The 20,812-nt window shown below is 42.6% G+C and overlaps 1 protein-coding gene across 9 annotated transcripts in view; it reads right to left on the bottom strand.

Annotated features, from left to right (window-relative positions):
- The window catches only part of LOC147027047 (transmembrane protein 150A-like), a 170,104-nt gene that overhangs the window by 130,509 nt on the left and 18,783 nt on the right, over nt 1-20,812 (bottom strand). Inside the window, exon 1 of one of the 9 annotated variants that reach the window (XM_085883150.1) lies at nt 17,006-17,030. The exons of the other annotated variants lie outside the window; for them this stretch is intronic. The gene's annotated coding sequence lies outside the window, so the exon portion shown is untranslated. Of the gene's footprint in view, nt 1-17,005; nt 17,031-20,812 lie in introns of those variants that run through there. 9 annotated transcript variants of the gene reach the window in all.

Genomic DNA, 20,812 nt, shown 5'->3' with positions numbered 1-20,812 from the left:
CAATGTCCTCAAAAACTACAGGTTTGTTTTCTGATTAGTGTTCAAAATAAAACATTAAATTGAAAATTGTTCCTCGATCATAAATTGATGTTTGTGGACAGACAGACAAAGTGAACTAATTGTTAAATCATGCTCTTCACTTCATACACAAGGGGGTAAAAAGCCCTACAAAAGCATGTTCACAATAACGCACTCCACAATAGACTGATAAAGGACTACAAAAAATCCAAAATCCTCATTGAAGCAAAATGCAAGACATCTTAAAAGTCAGCTGCCTTCTATCAGGTGGCACACCACCATCTCAACTCACAATGTTTTTTTATAACCACCCCCCTCCCCCAAGAATTAAAAAAAATAAAAAAATAAAAAATAAAATGCACAAATTATAGAGCATACATCCCAAATACGATCACAGAGTTACAGGAGACCACACCATTTATTCTTTCATCTGCCTTTGAGAGCTAGGTGTCTTGCCTGCCAAAAAAACCCAAAAAACAGAAAGGCTCCTTTGTGGTAAAGGGGCCTCTTTAGCCATAATTATATAAATTATACTTGGAGGCAAAATTGAAGAGAAAACTTTAAAATAATGATACTCGAGCAAAGGATAGTCTGATTTGAAAACAAACGAATTGAGCAAGCCCTCTACAAAGGACAAAACAAATGCAATGACAAAATAAGTAGGCAAACAACCCAAAGTAAGTGCAGGCCATTCCTAATTATTTTAAAGACAAAAATATTTGGAGAATATATAAACAAACACCTGGACATGTCTAAACAATATTTAAGGGTTTAAACCAAACATACTCATCGATGAGCCTCGACGTCCATATTAAAAATTCACATCAACAAGGCTGGAGAAATAACAAGCTCGAATGAGCTAAGATCCTCGTCCTCTTAATGATGACGTCATAAAAACGAATATGACGTCATTGTGATGTATCAGGTTTGCGATAAATTATCTGTGCTAATGCCCGGCTTGATTCCAGCAAACAAAATTCAAACAGCTTGCCTAGTTTCGGTGATAATGGTATAGGCGATTTCCATTAGCGGCGATATTATGACGTCAACTTTTTTTCTCGGAAGAATTTCCAAAATCGGAGATGGTTACTGCCTGCGCGTGGGCTTTCTGCATATACATGGCAAGTTTCACGAAGATCCGATGAAAACTCTGGGTTGTGAAACAAAAAATGTCAAAAAATAGGAATGACATCATAAAAATTGATATGACATCATAGTGATGCATCATATGTGCGGTAATTCATCTCTGCTAATGCCCTGTTCGATTCCCGCAAACAGAATTCAAAAAGCTTGTCTAGTTTCGGAGATAATTATTTTGGCGATTTCCATTAGTGGAGATATTTTGATGTCATAACTTTTTTTCTCGGAGGAATTTTCAAAATTGGAGATGGTTACTGTCTGCGCAGGGTATATTTACATACAATATGCCAAGTTTCAGGAAGTTTCGATGAAAACTGTAGGCTGTGATACAAATGAAACAAAAACAAAAAATGTCAAAAAATAGGAATGACGTCATAAAAATTGATATTACGTCATAGTGATGCATCATATGTGCAGTAATTCATCTCTGCTAATGCCCTGTTCGATTCCTGCAAACAGAATTCAAAAAGCTTGACGAGCTTCGGAGATAATTTTTTAGGCGATTTCCATTAGCGGAGATATTTTGACGTCATAACTTTTTTCTAGGAGGAATTTTCAAAATCGGAGATCGTTACTGTCTGCGCAGAGTATTTTTACATATACAGTGTACGCCAAGTTTCAGGAAGTTTCGATGAAAACTGTAGGCTGTGAAACAAAAAAAGTCCACAAGAACAACAGCGTGAGTAAGACTTAGAGATCCTCCACGAGGATCTAAAAATGGTGAAAATTCATAACACTAAACAGAAAAATGAACTCAAAAATTCAAGACACAAATTTTCTCGATAAGGTATTGTGCACAAACTATAAAAAATTCTTACAATTGAGTTTTCAGATTAAATGTATGACCTTGTAACAAAGGACCAAAGATGAAGTTGAAATGAACTTCAAAATTGTACAACTTTTCTATGTGAAAAGGAAGACCAAGAAGGAACCCGAAGAAGAAAAGAGGAAAGGCGGAGTCATCAGGAGGAACCTGGATATGATTCGGGTTTCAGCCGCCGCTCAACTACCCCCAAACCGATCCAGGAGCAGGCAAATGGGCCTTACAGAAAAATTCTGCAATAATTCACTTCTCCTTAGAGAGATAGATAATAAAAGAGAGAAATAGAGAGGAAAAGAGATGAAAGAAGAAAAAGCAAGAATTAGAATGAATAAAGAGAACAGTAAAAAAAAAAATAAACCAATGTCACCCGCAGGGTGACCCGTATCTTGCCAAAAGGTGACCAGGTGTGACTTCTTTAAGGTAACACTGAGGTGAACAGAGCTGCTATCCACCAGGAGCGACTCCTTGAGGAATATCTGCCTACGAGAGATTCCGATGAGAATCGTTCTACAGAGTAACCATGAAAAATATGCTTTTGCCTCATAACGTCACCAAATTGACGTCACCTCATAACGTCACCACCAAATATCTATTGACCTCTGACTCGCAGCCAGCAGAGACATGAATATCACTGCCAAGGTAAGTGAATCTCTCCACGACCTCAACATCCTCACCACAAACAGACACAGACAGGACAGCAGCATCCAAGATGTCACCGAAAGCCTGGATCTTAGTTTTGACCCAAGAAACCCGTAATCCCAACGGCTCCGACTCCTCATTCAGCATCTCGAGGGCCCCCAAGAGGATGTCTAAAGTCTCCGCAAAGATGACTGCATCATCTGCAAAGTCAAGGTCCGAGATCTTGACATTCCCAAATGACGCACCGCAACTTGATCTCTCCGACATCCTCCCTAGAATCCAGTCCATACAAGCGCTGAAAAGTGTGGGGGCAAGTACACATCCCTGACGAACTCCAGTAACAACTGGAAATAAGTCAGAGATGGTACCACCACACTTCACAGCACTCTCAGTACCAGAGTAGAGTTCAGACATCAGATCGATCAGTTTTGGTGGCACCCCACGAAGACCACGAATCCTCCAGAGGACATCCCGATTCACTGAATCGAACGCTTTACAGAGATCAACATAGGCTGCAAGCAGCTCCTGCCGAAACTCTCGTCTGCGTTCGGTGAGGACACGAAGTGCAAGGATACGCTCAATCGCTGACCTCTTTGGTGTAAAGCCTGACTGCTCTGGACGCTGGTGCTCAAGCAGATGGTGGCGAACCCTATCGAGAATTATCCAAGCAAAGACCTTGCCCGGCACTGAGCAGCGTCACCCCTCGGTAGTTGTTGCAGTCTTGGCGATCACCCTTCCCTTTCCAGAGAGGGACAACAAGGCCCCTCTTCCAGTCAGTTGGGATGATGCCTGTGTTCCAGGCAGAGCACAAAACTGCATGCAACGACACGAGTGCAGCATTTCCACCAGCCTTGAGAAGTTCGGCATGGATGCCACAGATCCCTGGAGCTTTGCCCCGTTTCAACTGGTTCACCGCAGCCTACGTTTCCACAAGCGTAGGTGGACCACAGTTGATTCGAGGGTCAGCAACAGGGATTGTAACACCCTTGACGTCCAACTCGACAGTTGGGGGATCAGCCTGGTACAACCGCTCAAAGTAACCGGCCCAGCGGGCCTTCACTTCAGACTCCTCTGTCAAGAGCCTACCACTCTCTGCTCGAACTGCAGTGCTCCGAGGGATGGGCTTGGATGAACGTAATGCGCGAATTCCCCTGTAAGCGGGACGAATTCCCCTGTAAGCGGGACGAGATGCTCTACCCCCTCACAGATTCCTCGCACATAGGCCTCCTTGTCCACCCTCAGTGCACGTACAGTTTTACGCCTCAGCTCCCTGAACAGCTCAGCTCTGCCATTCAGCCTGGCCCTGCGACTCTGGTCAATGGTATCCAGTGTCCCTTGAGAGACAAAATTCTTCTTTGCCCTGCGGTGAGCTCCAAGGCATCCACCGGCAACATCAAGGACGGTGGTCTTGAAGGCGCTCCACAACTCTTCAGGACCCCCCAAAGCACCCAGACCCCCCAAGTGTCCACTCAGCCTGTTCGCAAACTCCTCAGCTACTCTCTCATCCCTGAGCTTGGCAACATCCAGCCTCGGCTGGGATGGTACCATTCTCCAGGATTTAAGGTGCAGCTTTAGAGTTGCTACAACAAGCCTGTGGTCAGTATTGAGGAACTGAGCACTCCGGTAGACCCTGCAGTTCTGGATCATCCTCCAACGACCGTCAATGAGGACATGGTCAATCTCCTTTGCCACACCGCCAGCGTTGGAATACCAAGTCCAGCGATGAGCTTGTGGGCGCTGAAACCATGAACCAGCCACCCTAAGTCCATGACTTCTTGCAAAGTCAAGGAACTTGGTGCTATTCTGGTTCATAGTTCCTGACCCATGGGGACCAACACACACCTCATAACCGTCCCTATCAGTTCCAGTCGATGCATTGAAATCCCACAAGACTAGAAGTGTATCTCGTCTGGGGCAATGATGAACCACAGACTCGAGTGTGGCGTAGAATGCATCCTTCACGGTGAGATCACTCGCCTCAGTCGGAGCATAAACAGAGACCAGGGAAATGACACCTAAGGAGTGACGAATCCTTAATCTCATAATACGCTCGTTGACCGGTGTTACCTCAATTATCATTGGGGTCAGCTTATTGGACACAGCTACAGCAACTCCTTGGGTATGGTAACCATCAGAGCGACCAGACCAATAGTAGGTGTAACCACCCACCATTATCTCGCCGCAATCCGGTCTCCGAACCTCAGAGAGAGCTGCAATCCCGATGTCCAAACGCTTGAGCTCAGATGATAACAGAGACAGGTGATCATCCTCTCTTAGGGACAGGACATTCCAGGCACTCACCCGAAGGGACCGCCTCAGGTTAACCCAAGGAGACCGCCGTCTGGTGGACGACACCTCAGCACCACTCCGACACACTCTCCCGCAATCTGACCCAGGGATGATACCCCGTGGTTTCCCTCCTATCAAAGATTGGGGGTCCCGAAGGCTTTGCCCCAATCCCGTCATCCGGTGAGCTGCCCTGCGAAGGGAAGCTGCACAGGAGGTACTCCCATGGAGTGGGTTTTCAGATGTTTTTGCGTTTTTGCCTTTTGCGGAATGAAGGGTTTTACGGTGGCCGGAGTGCAAATCCTGCCACCAACCTCCTAATAAGAAGTGACCCAACTGCAGGAGGACGTCCGCAGACACAGTTGGGCACTAGATATGGATGGCCGTTGGCTCACAAGGAGCTCCTCCGCCCTTTGATACGACATGGTTCCTAAAACTTGAAAATTTGACCTTGGGGTCAAATATGTTTGACCTGAGGCGCTAACCATGAAGGTCAAGGCCAATCGCCACCAAAAATTAATCAGCTGAGCGCCAGACCATGAACTATATTCCCATGAAGTTTGAAGATGATCCGATCAAAATTACTCAAAAAATAAGGGTTTCGTCGACTCCCCTGATTTGCGACAAAGTGACCTTGACCTTTGACCTTGACCTTCAAAATTTTGTGCACTGAAAGGGACCTCTATAGGCCTCTGATATGCGAAGTTACAAAAATTTCCGATGATAACTGTGCTCTGCAGAATTTTTTATACGTGATTACAGACAAAAAAAAACAAAAAAACATACAAGCTGACTAACATATCTTGCAAAACTTCGTTTTGGCAAGATAAAAAAGTAGAAAAGTGTGAAAGGAACAAAGATGTCAGGATGAATCCAGACAGATAGATTTCAGCAATTACTCCCCAGGCTCAAACGCAGCAGCATGTACAAGCTACCAGAGGTATATATTAGATATACACAAAACAAGATACTCAATTTCAAAGTTCTTGAAGGGATAAAAAAAATGGCATCAATGTACAAATTAGATCAATCAAATGATGAGTTTTCTGAGCCCAGCATAAAAGCTCCAAAGGGTTCTGTTCAAAATCATGTGTGGAATTAAAACAACATTCAATACAGACATCAATACCAGCTGCATCCTCTATTCTGCAGATAGCAAGAGCAATATGGCTCATAATCCGATTATGTGGCCGAAACCTGAATATCTGGAATCTCCAGCAGTATGTGGGGGTGGGGGGGGGGCAGGGAATAAATAAATAATAATAATTTCGATATCAAAACTTTGGTTACAGTCGGAAGCAACTTTATTTATGAATAGTGTAATGCTATAATTGGTGCTAGAAAGGTCGCAAGCCCGTCGCAGGAGTACGGATGGAAATGGGAATCTAACCCATAGCAGTAAAAGCAATGCAACAGGACTGTATCCACTCCACCGAGACACCAATATCAGAATAGGAAAGGAGGATGTTCATTTTACAGGCAGAGGTGAAGAATTTATTACCCCACATGTGAAGCGAAAATCTGAGTGAAGCAATTGGAACATTTTGTCCATCTGTCTGTCGAGATGTCAGTTTATGATTGAGGAATGACTTTATTTCAATTGAATGTTATATTTTGAACACCAATACATTAATCGGAACAAAGCTGCAATTTAGCGGTACTTTGGCTCTGAATTTATAAAATTGTATGGAATCTCATCCCGATCACACATGTGCAGAGGGTGGTTTAAAAAAAAATAAAAAATAAAAAAAAAATATATATATATATATATATATATATATATAACATATATATATATATATATATATATATATATATATATATATATATATATATATATATATATATATATATATATATATATATATATATATATATACAGCCATAGCCTGGTGTTGGCGCAGTGGTTAGGGCAGCGGCTTGGGATCCAAAAGGTCCTGAGTTTAAGCCCCGTTGGGCCACTGAATTAATACACCAGGGGGTTGACTCAGCCTGAGCCTGGTGTTGGCACAGTGGTTAGGGCAGCAGCTTGGGATCCAGGAGGTCCTGAGTTCAAGCCCCGTTGGGCCACTGAATTAATACACCAGGGGGTTTACTCAGCCTGTCATCCTTCCGAGGTCGGCGAAATGAGTACCAGTATACTGGGCCGGTGTATACCCCGGTTAAAATAGGTGTACCATATCCCTGTGTCGTAAGAGGCGACCAGGGTTGCGTCAGGAAGGGCATCCGGTGTAAAACATGTGCCAAATCACTATGCGGATCATACTGATGATCCGCTGTGGCGACCCCTAACGGGAGCAGCCGAAAGAAGAAGAAAGAAGAAGGGGTTGACTCAGCCTGTCATCCTTCCGAGGTCGGCGAAATGAGTACCAGTATACTGGGCCGGTGTATAACCCGGTTAAAATAGGTGTACCATATCCCTGTGTCGTAAGAGGCGACCAGGGTTGCGTCAGGAAGGGCATCCGGCGTAAAACATGTGCCAAATCACTATGCGGATCATACGGATGATCCGCTGTGACGACCCCCAACGGGAGCAGCCGAAAGAAGAAGAGGAAGATATATACATATATATGTATATATATCTCATTTTCAAACAAAATTGGAAATAATTCCTAACAGGAAACTGTTTTTTGGCCCATCATAAAGGACAAACAGACATGAACTAATTTAACGCGTTAAATAAGATAGTGTAAAAGACGGTGCATAAACGGCGGTAAACTTTCGAAAAAAAAAGAAAAATAACTTTCTTTTTTTTTTATGCAATCGACATCAAATGTTTTGTTTTATTTCAATTTCATTTTCTCCTTCAACACTGAAGAAAACAAATTGCTGTCTTGGCACTTTCAAAAACGTTCCGTTTTAGAGGATTTTAACAAAATAATACACCACTTTGTCATCTTTGTCAGAACAATCAAATTTTCCGCTCACTCAGCGTTGGGAAATATACAAGATTCACACAAAATGGCGGCTCATAGCAAATATAGACAATGCTCGAAAACATAAAACAAGAGTTTAAAAGATCCTTCCATGACTGGTGGGGGAAAGGTGTTCTATTGTTGTGGGCCGGGGGCCGGTGGCAAGGAACGGCCACCAGGTGGAGCAGTCGAGCCGTCTCCCACCGAACACCCGGAACTGCAGGTCGTTGCAGGAGGAGTGAAGCGAGGGTGTAACCTTCAGACAACTCCGAAGGTCACGGGTCACTTAAGGACCGTGCTCACCAATTCTCTGACAGCGTGGGGTAGGGTTAAGAGCCAAATTTCAATATACCGAAGTACCCACGTCATCAAATTACCGGGGAGGTCACACCCTCGACAGACTCTGTCGAACCGGGTCACTCTAGCGACCTCGGTCCGGTGTAACTGAGCGGAATTACCAAAGTCCGTCGGTCCAAACAACAACTTACAGCCCAATCGGCTTACTGGTTCTCAAGCACGAACCGTGCTGGGTCAATAATAGAAAGCACGACGAGCTGGTACATTGAACAATTGGGGGTTTATTTATAATGGGGCAGGGGAGCACAAAGAGCAGAGTTAAAACCGAATATGAGAAATGCAATTTATATACAAACAAACACTTAGCAATTTCTACTTAAGGACGGGGCCCACGGACACACACATACCCAAAATAAAAGGACTGCGTCGGGTCTTTATTGAACCCTCCAGCCGAGGAGGATAGGTCAGCTGGGGAGTCAAGGTCTGGCCAGGTACCTGTCCGCCTCGTGCGTCACACCGGAGTCCAACCCACCACGGTGGGACTCGAACCCACGTTCCGGAATCAATCGAGCCCACGATCCTGGCTGCTCGACCACCACCACCACGAGGAGCCCCGCAAAAGACCGCAGACCACGACCGCTGACGACGACGACTCTCACGACGCACACCAAGAGCAATAGCCACGATGACTCTAACGACGCACACCAAGAGCAATGGCCACGATGAGTCAAACGACGCACACCAAGAGCAATGGCAACGATGACTGCTCTACTCTCTTCTTGACGACCACTCTACTCTTCTCTTCTCTTTAGCGAGGTCCGAGGGATTTCTTCCTCTGGCCACTCGCCTCCTGATTGGATGGTAGGCGGAGTCGGAGCTGAGGCGATGAGCCTTCTGATTGGAGGAAGGTCCAGTGGGAGGAGGGAACCTCACCCCAGTACGTGACACGTTGCACGTGGGCGATGGCGTCGATGGTGCGAAGCAGTGAAAGCTGGGCGGGCCAAGTGCTTGTTCACCCGCAGAGTGGGAGGAGGAGTGAAGCGAGGGTGTTGTTGGTGTTGTGCAGCTTCAAGATGTAAAAAAACCTGACTATAAAAGAAACCCGCAGCGCACACATGAAATTAACCCATTAGACAGAAGGGCGGGACCCTGACTATAAACACATACTTATTGAAATAACTGAACTGCGGGGACTGCTGTCTGTTTGTGTGCACAAGGCTTCCAAATCCGTCACACTATTAACTCTGTATTTATCCTTTTTAAAAGACGTTTCCCAGTCAATAGTTTCGTGAAACAAGTCGCGGCAGTTAACAAGAAATTTAACATTTAATATCTTCATTCAGGTTAGAAAAAAATAAAACAAGAGTCTGTGTCCCACATACAAACAAATACCATGGCCTGACAGCAGCTCAATTGATCTGGTTTGCTCACCTCCAAGCAGTCGGATCCTAAATTTGTTCTCCTCTTGAGTTACAACTGACCAATATTATTGTCCATTGACAAGTTTGCTGTCCCTTGGACTTGGTAGTTACAAAGCTAAGGGGGGTTTTTAATCTTGTGCGCAGGCCATTAGGTTTGATGGTATTTTCTGACAAGGCTAACCATGGAGTTTACAAAAAGTGATTTATTATGGGCACCATCAAGGACCTTAAAGAAGCCTGATTTGAAGATAACCAAGGAAAAGTCTGAAGAGACAATGGTTCACGAGCAGTATTTGACGATGTAAATTGTTTCAGAAGTCAAGGATGAGACAATGTGATAATGTTTGACAAAGTTATAAAAATGATCAACATGATGTGGTACGAGTGACAGGTTGTTAGCTGCAAAATGCCGAAAACCCGGTTTCGTTCAACAACTTTAAAAATTTGACCATTGCATAACCTTTAAGGTCCCAAAACAATGTTGTGGACATTAAAATAAGGAAACAGGATACGTGCTATAGCTTATTGGAGTTAGTTCGTCGAAGAAGGTAGAAAACCCGGTTCGATTCCCACAACTTTGAAAATTTGACCATTGTGGCCTTTAAAGGTCAAAGGTCAAGGATTATGACCTTTGGTGCAAAACTTCCTCTGGAACATTCCAGGAACAATATAATGTCACATCGGCTATATGGCATTTCGCACTCCTCGGATTAACCAGACTTTGATGAAATCAGCGTAAAAACAAACTTGAAGGGGGCGCCACGGGCAAGGTGTTCGAGATCGAGAAAAATGGTTTCAAGACTTTCGGTGGAGAATGACCTCAAGATTATGCATAAAAAAATATTGTCATCCTTGCTCTCAAAGTTTGGGTGGTCGTATGATTTTTATGTCAAAATTCGCAATTTTCTAAGTTTTTGACCTTGTGACGAAAATGAAAAATCGGACAATGGCAAGTTTTAGATAATTCATTTTGCTTTTCAAATACCGAAGAATCCATTCCATTCAGTCAATTCCCTAGGAGAAGATTGATTTTTAATCTGACTACCCCCTAAAAATGGCTATTTTTTGGGAGTGGTTCCACCCACAATGTGCGTAGCATCCAGGAAAATACAAGTAGACATTGATATCGAACACATAACCAAGTTTCATCAAGATCGGATAAAAGTCCACTGAGTTATGCTCTGGACAGACAGACACACAGACATATAACGAATATAGTGGTCACTCTGGCTGGCGCTCGTGAACCAATTAATAAATTTAATTTGTATATGGATCAAATTGGATGTGAATGCCAACATTTGCTTTAGTTAATTGTGAAAAATGGGGTTTAGCATCTTCTAGAATATTCAACTAAATAAATAGATTATACAGGGATGAAGGTACAAATTGAATTTTTGAAGGTCAGAAGTTCATTGCACATCATAGATATAACACTCTTTTAAACCAGTTTGGAAGAGATTAGCACAGAAAGGTACTGGGAGAAACAAGATCAACAAGAAAGGCACTCGGTAGAGCGCATACCTCCGCCACGCAATGCCCAATCCAGAACATATCGGGCCCAATAAATTTTGGAAATATCATGATATATATCGTTTTTGGCCCCATCACTCAATGGTGAAGAATCACTTATAAAATTAAATAACTCTCGTATCCAGATGCGGATCTTCACCAAAATCGAATTTGTCCTCGTCACATACCCAACCTGTCCACCAAGTGTCGTCCAAATCCGTCCACAACTTTTTGAGATATCCTGCTCACAAACAAACAAGACAGACAGATGTGAAAACAACCTCCTTCCACCTTCGGTGGCAGAGGTAAGTTATTAGGAGCATATTGATACTCGAGGTCCCCTGCCTTTTTGGTAGTTGACACACTGCCTATTTAAAAAGAAACAAGGCAAGAAAAGCCTCACAAATATCATACACAAGCCAAGTTCCCGAGATGGTAGCCATGACAACAAACTTCAGCCAATCACAGCCGTGATCTATTCTGGTTGAGATAATGTCATGAGGAATAGATATCTGCAATATGAAAGCTAAATGTTTAAAGGTTTTGAAATGTCGCATACATAAAAGTACTTGGACAGATGATCAGAGGATCGGTCAGTCAGAGCTCTTTTTCATGTCGCTAGTCTCCAATCTTGTTGGAGGAGAATGGGACGACGAGGAAACTATTTATTACATCTGTTAATTAGAGGAAGTAAAAATTGGGAAAAAAAAAAAACAAAAAAAAAAACGACCAACAAAGGAGGGTAAGGGAGTGTGGTCGAATCACTCAAAACAAACATAGCTGTTTTTTATGCTGAGTATGCATGTAAGAGCATTGATCAATTTATATAAAAGACGAACAGAGGAAGAGGTTCAGTATCTTGAACTTCTGGGCTTCACAATCAGCTACAATCATTCCTGAGCCAACCACATAGCAAAGCAGGTCTCCAAAGCCAGCTGCAGTCTGGGTATCCTCCAGCTGTCGATCCAAGTTTTTCATTGGGAAATCAGACCTACTCCCAATCTACAAGCTGGGCCTTTGTCCGTATGCAGCTCAATGGAGTACTGCACTCCAATATAGGCTGGCAGCCCAGCACCACAAGGCAGACACATCCGTCTCACTGGATTCTGTGGCATCTAAAACACTGAAAACGTATTGGAATCTCCCGTGATGAAGGGCTCTTGCTCTCATCACAGGCAGGCCGATGGTCTCTCCATTTTGTAAGTTTTATTTTCTGATATCGTTTCCTCTACCTTCAGTCCTCTGACCCTCCCCATCTACATGTTCTTCTCATAACCCCTCCTGGTCAAACTTCCAAATTCCAGACTGACTACACACCTCAACTCTTATTCCTCAGTTCTCCAGTCTATGAAACCACCTTCTAAGAGGCTGTTGTCACTCTTCCCTCAAGGACTTCAAGCAAACAGTGAACCACCATCTCTTGCCACACCCCCAATCTGATCCATTATTTTTATTACTCCCATTATCCCTTCCAAACTCAAGCATCTCGCTTACAAATAACTGGCAAACATGAGATGCACAAACCAACGAGAAGGGCACTCAGTAGAGCACACACCTGCGCCAGTCCGATTAGTTTACGTTTTGTATCCCATCGATAGGCCGGACCTGAACTAAAATTGAATCAGCTTGTTCTCGTTATCTAACCGACTCATCCACAAGGTTTTGTCCCAATCCGTCCATACCTTTTTGAAATATCATGCTATACATTGTGGCAGCCCCATCGATCAATAGTGAAGAATCACTTTTAAAATGCTCCGATCCGGATGCAGATCATCACCAAAATCGAATCAATTCTTCCTTGTTACATACCCAAGCTCTTTACAAAATTTCATTCGAATCTGTCCACAACTTTGAGATATTTTGTTCACAAACAAACAGACAGACAGGGATGAAACACATAGCCCCCATCCACCTTCAGTGACAGAGGTAAAAATTACATTACTCTTCTTCTGAAAAAGTATCGAACAATACAATCTCTTCATTTACTTGGCTTAGAGATAAAAGGTGAAGGGTTAGCAATGTTGACTCACAACTATTTAAAACTTTTTGCTTCTGTATCCATCTTGTGTTCTCCCCCACCCCTCATTGTTAACTGCATCCCTTGTTTATCCGTCTCAGTCAATTTCCTCCCTCGGACCTGATGTTGGCATTTTACCCTTTATCCTTCTGTTATGTGAATCTTGATCCGTTCTGTGTACTCGTTCTTCCATGAGCCTTGACTGCATACAAAAAAAAATTGGCTTTCTTGATGCTTTTAATGAATCTTCCCTCCACCCTGGAAATGGTGTCTGTTCTCATTTGGCAGAACTTGGTTTTTTTCAGCAAGTCTGGACTCAGTCATTCATCCCTTAAAGGTCTGCACAAATCATATTCTTTTCCTCCTCCGCCCCCCCCCCACAACCCTAAATCAAACATCTCATTGCTCGCCACACAATAAACTTCCAATTGTCTTCACAGGTAATTGGCCCAAAAGGCATCGGTTCTCATGCTCTCAAAATCTGCTCTTAAGAGTCTCCTTTGTCTACCCTCTGCAAGTCTGCGAACACATGGCCATCCACAAGTCAGGTGCAGGAAACACATTTCCTTAAGAACATAAAAATATGGTTCCCTCCAATTATAAGCAGTCATAGACTCCATCATTGCTGCCGACAACGAGTGCGTCTGAAATAATTGGGGGAGGCATTAAATAAAACTGAAAAAATCAGTTCAGATTCAGTACCTGTCACTCAACCATGCTGCTGTTTTGCTGTTTCTGTTTCTCTCTCAGCAATTTCCAAAGGTATGGAATCTCAAAAACAAGATGACATACACAGGATAGACTCCCTGGATATATTGTTGGCATTTGACACAGTTTTGCATCCTGAACTGCTTGTCAAGCTTGTTTAATGTGGATTACAAGGCCACCTTCATACCTTGATTTATCACTGACTCCACTCAGAGTCAAAATGTTGATATCAATGGATGCCTCTCCTCTCCTCTCCGCAGTGTCTTGGGATGAGTTTTGGTCTTCATTTACACAAGCGACCTATCAGATGCTCTGGAAAGTCTCTCTCTTTTTGCAGGTGATTCCAAGTTGTCATACAGGAGCATCATCACACCGACAGGCAGACAGCAGGTACCTGACTTTCTGCTGGTTCCAAATTTTAAAAAATGATGCAATCTAAAACCATCAACATTGGTATCTCCCAGGATGAGGGAAAGCACAAGGCCCGTTACTCTCATATCAGAGAAAGGCATTTTTTTGTTTTGTTTTTTCCCCCAAACCACCTCTCCTCCAGTCTTGCTCCCTCTGCTCTCCCACCCCTTCACTTATCGCACAGCTCAACTTTCGTCAGATTTGTCGAACATTCCCGAGGCCATTTAATCACAATCTCCCCTCCAAGGCTAACAATAAGGCAATGCACTGCCATCTCAAGCACCAATTTCATCCCCATTAAGCCTGCTTCATTCATCCAACACTTACTTGTAGGTTACAGTTTTCTACCCTCCTCTTACTATTCATTCTTTAATTCCCTTGCTCATTACACCACACGCACAAAGTGAAGAGTGGGATTAGCATTTGGTCCTTTTTGTCTGCAAACATCAATTTATGATCGAGGAATAACTCAATTTCAATTGAATGTTATATTTTGATCACAAATCGGAAAACTCACCTGTTTATTGAATCGGAATATGAATTTGGCTCTGAATTTGTCATGATCACACAAGTGCAGAGAGGAGTGAGATAGATTTTTACTCTGTCTGGCAGTGAAACTATATTGAAAATCATTTCAAACAGGAAACTTGCCGTTTTTAAAGTAAGTCATAAAGGACACAAACAACAGGCATGAAGAACTAATGTAACATGTTAGATAAGGTGGTGCACAAGACACTGCATCGACAGCGGTAAACTTCTGGAATTTTTTTTTCCCTCCGCCAACCTCTAAAATCTTTATTTTATTTAAAATCGAACTATAAACTTCAAACTGTTGAACACAAATCACCTTTTTGTCACTTTAAAAACTTTCGTTTCACAGTATTTGGATAAAATATTAGTGTTTTAAATCATCTTGACCAATCAAACTTGCCGCTCGCAGACTCGGTTCATGTGCTTGTTTCTCAAGATTGCATGGGGGTAAAGTGTTCTATGAATTCTAGTTTGGTCCTGGAACTGTTACCCCACTGTCAGTTTGTTGCCTCTAACTACCATCACAAGTTTTGATCTTGTGCAATTAATATACAATTTCAAAATAATTAAATTATAGTCAAGTAGACTTTACTGCAAGTGGAGAAAAAATAAAATATTTTTTAAAAAGCAGAGTGAAATCAGTGGCACACCATCGTAAATTTACACACTTCCCTCCTAAAACAAAGTTGAAAGATGGCAGAAAGTTCCACCAGGAACAACCCAATATCAAATTTCCAGTTTTTCCTGTTTTGACCTGTGACCGAAAGTCCCCACCGCTTTGGGCATGAACCAGGGGTCAAACAAAAAAAAAGAAATGTTACATATTTAATGCCTCCCCCAATGTTGATTGCATATACAGTTTCGTTAACAAATAAATAAATAAATAAAGTGTTAAAATGTGCCCACAATTGCGTTTTTTGACCTCGTGACCTCCCAAATCGGGGGCGGAGCCAAAAATGATACTGCTCTTGCATATTCTTGCCATGTGGTGATCACAACTACCAAGTTTGATGAATTTCTGTACAACAGTTTAGGAGGAGATAGTGTGATGGATAGTCAGGCAGGCGACTACAATATCGACCCCCCCCCCCTTTATTTTTTATTTTTATCCAAATAGTGGGATAATTACCCAAGCTGCACATTATTTTGTTACAAGCATAGGTAACCAGTGTTGCCGGGCCGTTCTACTCGCATCCCCTCACTCTGGGCTCCCAACACACCCTTTCCCTCCAGACTCCCACCTTACCCCTTCACCACCAAGGCTTTTTCCTCCATGCTATATTTAATGCTTGTTCAAGTTCTTGGTTTTCTAGATTTTCATGCTCAATTCTCTTGGCTGCAGTGTTATACAGTCATATGGTAGCAAGTCAATATGCACCTTTTAAAAAGTAGTAATGCAAGATTTCTGGGTAAACAACATTTTGTGTTCTCCCATTTGGAGCAAAGAGTCAAAGCTTTTGAAGTTCCAACACGAGACATAAACAGGAAAAATATGCAAAATAAAAGAATACTTGATTTTTTGTTTTGTTTTGTTTTATACATCGTCGAGGCTTGTGGAACAGCAAGAACACAGAACAGACAATTGCACTCACAGGAGCACCAAAAGTCGATTCGGAATCCAGAAGCCAGTTATTGGTGTCCCTGGACAGTTTAAAATAAAAATCAGACAATAATCACCTCAAAGAGTGGGGGGGGGGGGGGAATTCAAAGCTATTTTAACCCACATCCTATGGAGCCTATTATTTATTTATTTATATTGGGTTAGAGAAAAATAATAATAATAATCACCTTTTCCTAAATTTCACGAGATTTCAACAATTATTTATGCCATGAGTTACAATCAAATATGTCATCAGATTTTGAATATCAGCTTTAAATGAGCTTATAGGATAGATTATTCAATCTTGCCAGAAGCCAATCACATTGCACCAAGCATCACACAGCCAATCAGCGAAAACCACAAAGAGACAAATGGACAGTATATGTATGTATATATATATATATATATATATATATATATATATATATATATATATATATATATATATATATATATATATATATATATGTTAAGGATTCAGCGGTGGCGGGATTCGCACCAGACTCTTGACCCCAGTGTTAAGGATTCGGACGAGTGATGGGGCTCGCTGCCTACTCTTGACAGCCAAATGTTCGATATTCAGCGTCACTTAACAGCACCGCAGTCTCCAGGATATAACGCTGCCTGGTGCGGCACAGGCCTCTGGTTACGCGCCTCAAATCGGGATAGCAACGTACACCTGGACCTTACCAGTTGGGGGAATAGACCCCGGTTACAGACTGGTTTTGTCAGAGACTGAGCGAATTCTGCCAGTCTGTAACCATTTTGGTTTTTTTTTTTTTTTGGTTCCCGGCGCTCGCTCGCCTCCCAGCCGACGGCTCATCCAGCAGATCGCGACTCGACACTCTCCCAGTTCCACCCTTTCCTTTCGGCCCTCGCTTCTCGAGGCCACACCCTCTCAGAGCGCTGGGGCGGAGCCTAATGTCCGGAGAGGCGAACGAAGAAGAAGAACCTCTCAGTACACCAAGACTGCACGAAAAAATGAACAGCCTCCTACACCTGACACACATGGAACGTCCAATTACCGAACAACCTGGCTAAACATGCATTTAATGGGAGATCTGGGTTAATCCTATATTTAATAAAACACTAAGGGCCATTTCCGCAACAATATATATATATATATATATATATATATATATATATATATATATATATATATATATATACATATATATATATACATATATATATATATACACATATATATATATATATACATATATATATATATATACACATATATACATATATACATATACATATATATATATATATACATATATATATATATATATATATATATATATATATATATATATATATATATATATATACATACATATATATATATATCTTCTTCTTCTTTCGGCTGCTCCCGTTAGGGGTCGCCACAGCGGATCATCCGTATGATCCGCATTGTGATTTGGCACAGGTTTTACGCCGGATGCCCTTCCTGACGCAACCCTGGTCACCTCTTATGACACAGGGATATGGTACACCTATTTTAACCGAGGTATACACCGGCCCAGTACACTGGTACTCATTTGGCTGACCTCGGAAGGATGACAGGCTGAGTCAACCCCCTGGTGTATTAATTCAGTGGCTCAACGGGGCTTGAACTCAGGACCTTTTGGATCCCAAGCCGCTGCCCTAACCACTGCGCCAACACCAGGCTCTGTATATATATATATATATATATATATATATATATATATATATATATATATATATATATATATATATATATATATATATATATATATAATCAGTAACTTCCAATCTTTGATGGCGGAGGTTAACAAGAGCATTTTCCAGAGTGAACAACCCAAGTAGAGATACGTCAAACCAAAAGATCATTAATTAAACCCCAAATGTCAGCACCTCTCATATCTTCACAGGACATCATGCAGTCAGCAGTTTGTATAACGATATAACAGTGTGACAGGCACAGACATCACCAGAATGATCACACACACACACACACACACACACACACACACACACACACACACACACACACACACACACACACACACACACACACACACACACACACACACACACACACACACACACACACACACGGGGGGGGGGGGGTGGGGGGGGAAACATGGTTGTTGAGTGAGGATTAACAGACATATAGCAAATTCACTTTTTGATGAGACCAATATTCTGACATCAGAACAACAACACAGGTATTCCAATCACTGATCCGTACTTCAGCCAACTACCATTCCTGCCAATGTCCATGTACCCTCTATTCCTAATGCTTCTCGGTACATATCCAACTCAAATATAAATCTATTGGCCACTTCTGATGCCGCTACCATTCCATGCATCAACTACTCCGAGTAGAAGGCCCCTCCCTGCCATTCCACAATTTTACGTCTCCTCTTTTTTTTTTTTTACGCTTGGGCTGTGACTTCTGGTCCTGTCACTGCACATTCTGTTGACCCCACCATCCAAATTATTAGTGTAAACTGTGAATAATAAATGTCATAGTACTGATTTCTGAGGTTCCCCACAAATTACAACCTCCCACTCATTCCTTTATCACTAAACCAGTATGTTCCTCAACCAGGCATTCCACAAACCCACACCTTGGCTGACAACCTTCCATGTGGGACCTTATGAAATGCCTTCTGCAGCCACTGCACCCCTCATCCACACACTCAGAACTACATTAAATTTGTTAAACATGTCCTCCCTTTTGTAAATCCACAATGACTACCTTTAGTTAGTTTAAATTTATTTAGAATGGTCCCCCTCTGATCCATAATCAGTGTCCAACATCTTATCCACACCTGAAATCAAACTAACAGGTCTATAATTCCCCAATTCTTCTCTGGGTCCCTTGTTTAATAATGGTGTTACATTTGCTACTTTTAAATGAGCTACTAAAGATATTCGTTAACATCTCGCTTACCTGCTCAGCCACCTCCCTCAATACTCTTGGATGTATACATACTAGTGCGGGCCCGTAGGTGCAGCTTCGTTCCTTCGCTCTCGTAAACGACGACTGGATTGGGGCATTGTTTCAATTAGATTGGACCAACCGTATCATAAATGGCCATAACTTGGGAAACATACTCAGGTCACCAGCGTCAATTGTGACGTCATATCAAACGAAGAAGAAGAAGAAGAATTGTGATGCCCCCTCTCTCTCTCTCTCTCACCCCCTCTCTCTCTCTCTCTCACCCCCTCTCTCTCCCACCTCTCTTGCCTCTCTCCCCCCTCTCTTGCCCCCCCCTCTCTGCCCCACATATGATCTGACTCAGAGCTTTAGCTCATCTTTGTTCTCCCAGCTGCTTCTCAATTTCCTCCACACCAACTTGGCACTCCCTTCCTCAAACTCCAGATAGATGCTCTCAGTTGTTGGCAATCCCCCTGAGTGTTCTCTAAATGTTTAAGAAAATAAACCAAAGGTTGGCCCCGTATAACGTCGCTCTAGTTAACGGATTAACGCCCTTCATTAACAAGGAAGGAAAATTAGTTACAAGTCGCAATATTCCACTTTTAAGGTGCGATGTTGATTCATGCACCAAGCCAACCGCAAACCACGAACCTCTCCTTTGTCGCTGCAACTCACCCACACTAGAAGCAAGCTTCACAGGCATCTCTGGTGAGTGCACGTTATTGACAACAATATGAAAACAACATTGAATAAATATGAACATGTACATCAACGTACATCATCTTTTATGATAGAAAATGTTCCTGAGTTAGGTCCCAAGGAACGTAACATGCCTCGATACATACATGGGTTCCTGTGGGGAAACAAGGATTCACTTCAAGTCACACTTTCCAGGAACGTAACCCTGATGCTAACCGGCACCGAAGTGTATTTACTAAACGTGTCATCTAACTTTCATCACCGACCACTCTCCTTGTGCTATTCCTCAATGGGCCCACACCTGTATGAACGTGTTCTTACCCTTAATGTATTTAAAGAACGCCTTGCTATCACGTGTAATATACCTGGCTATATTCTTCTCATATATCCCTTTTGGCTTGCAGAGTTATTTTCTTAACTTGACTCTCTCGACTCCCATAGACCCATAGTGATATGAGTACGACTCCAATCCTATTATTTTGTACGTAATAAATGTCTTCGACTTCTTAAATAGCACGCTTTACAGAGCTCTGCTCAACCACCCTGGTCTTTTTCGACCTCCAGCATTACACCTTACTTGAACGTACCTAATCTGTACCCCACACGCTCGCTCCTTGAAGGGTGCCCATTTCTCAGATGCCGATTGACCCCCCCCCCCTCTTTATCGCAATCTAGAATGTCCAACTCTCTCCTCATACACTCAAAGGTTGCCTTCCTGAAATCAAGTTGCCTTGCTCTACTATCCAGGACTTTAACTTTTAACAGAATCCTTGCACACTCTATGTTATGGTCACTTTTCCATAAATGCTATGCTACCTCTGCCTCCTCCACCATATTGGGACCATTACAAAAGAGGTTGAATGGTGCAACCCCCCCCCCAC

Source organism: Eptatretus burgeri, chromosome 5 (genome assembly GCF_056783735.1).
Source record: "Eptatretus burgeri isolate ZD-2024b chromosome 5, Ebu_testis_v1, whole genome shotgun sequence".
NCBI lineage: Eukaryota > Metazoa > Chordata > Myxini > Myxiniformes > Myxinidae > Eptatretus > Eptatretus burgeri.
The sequence above is the reverse complement of the archived record's forward strand: the minus strand, read 5'-3'. Positions and strand labels throughout refer to the sequence as shown.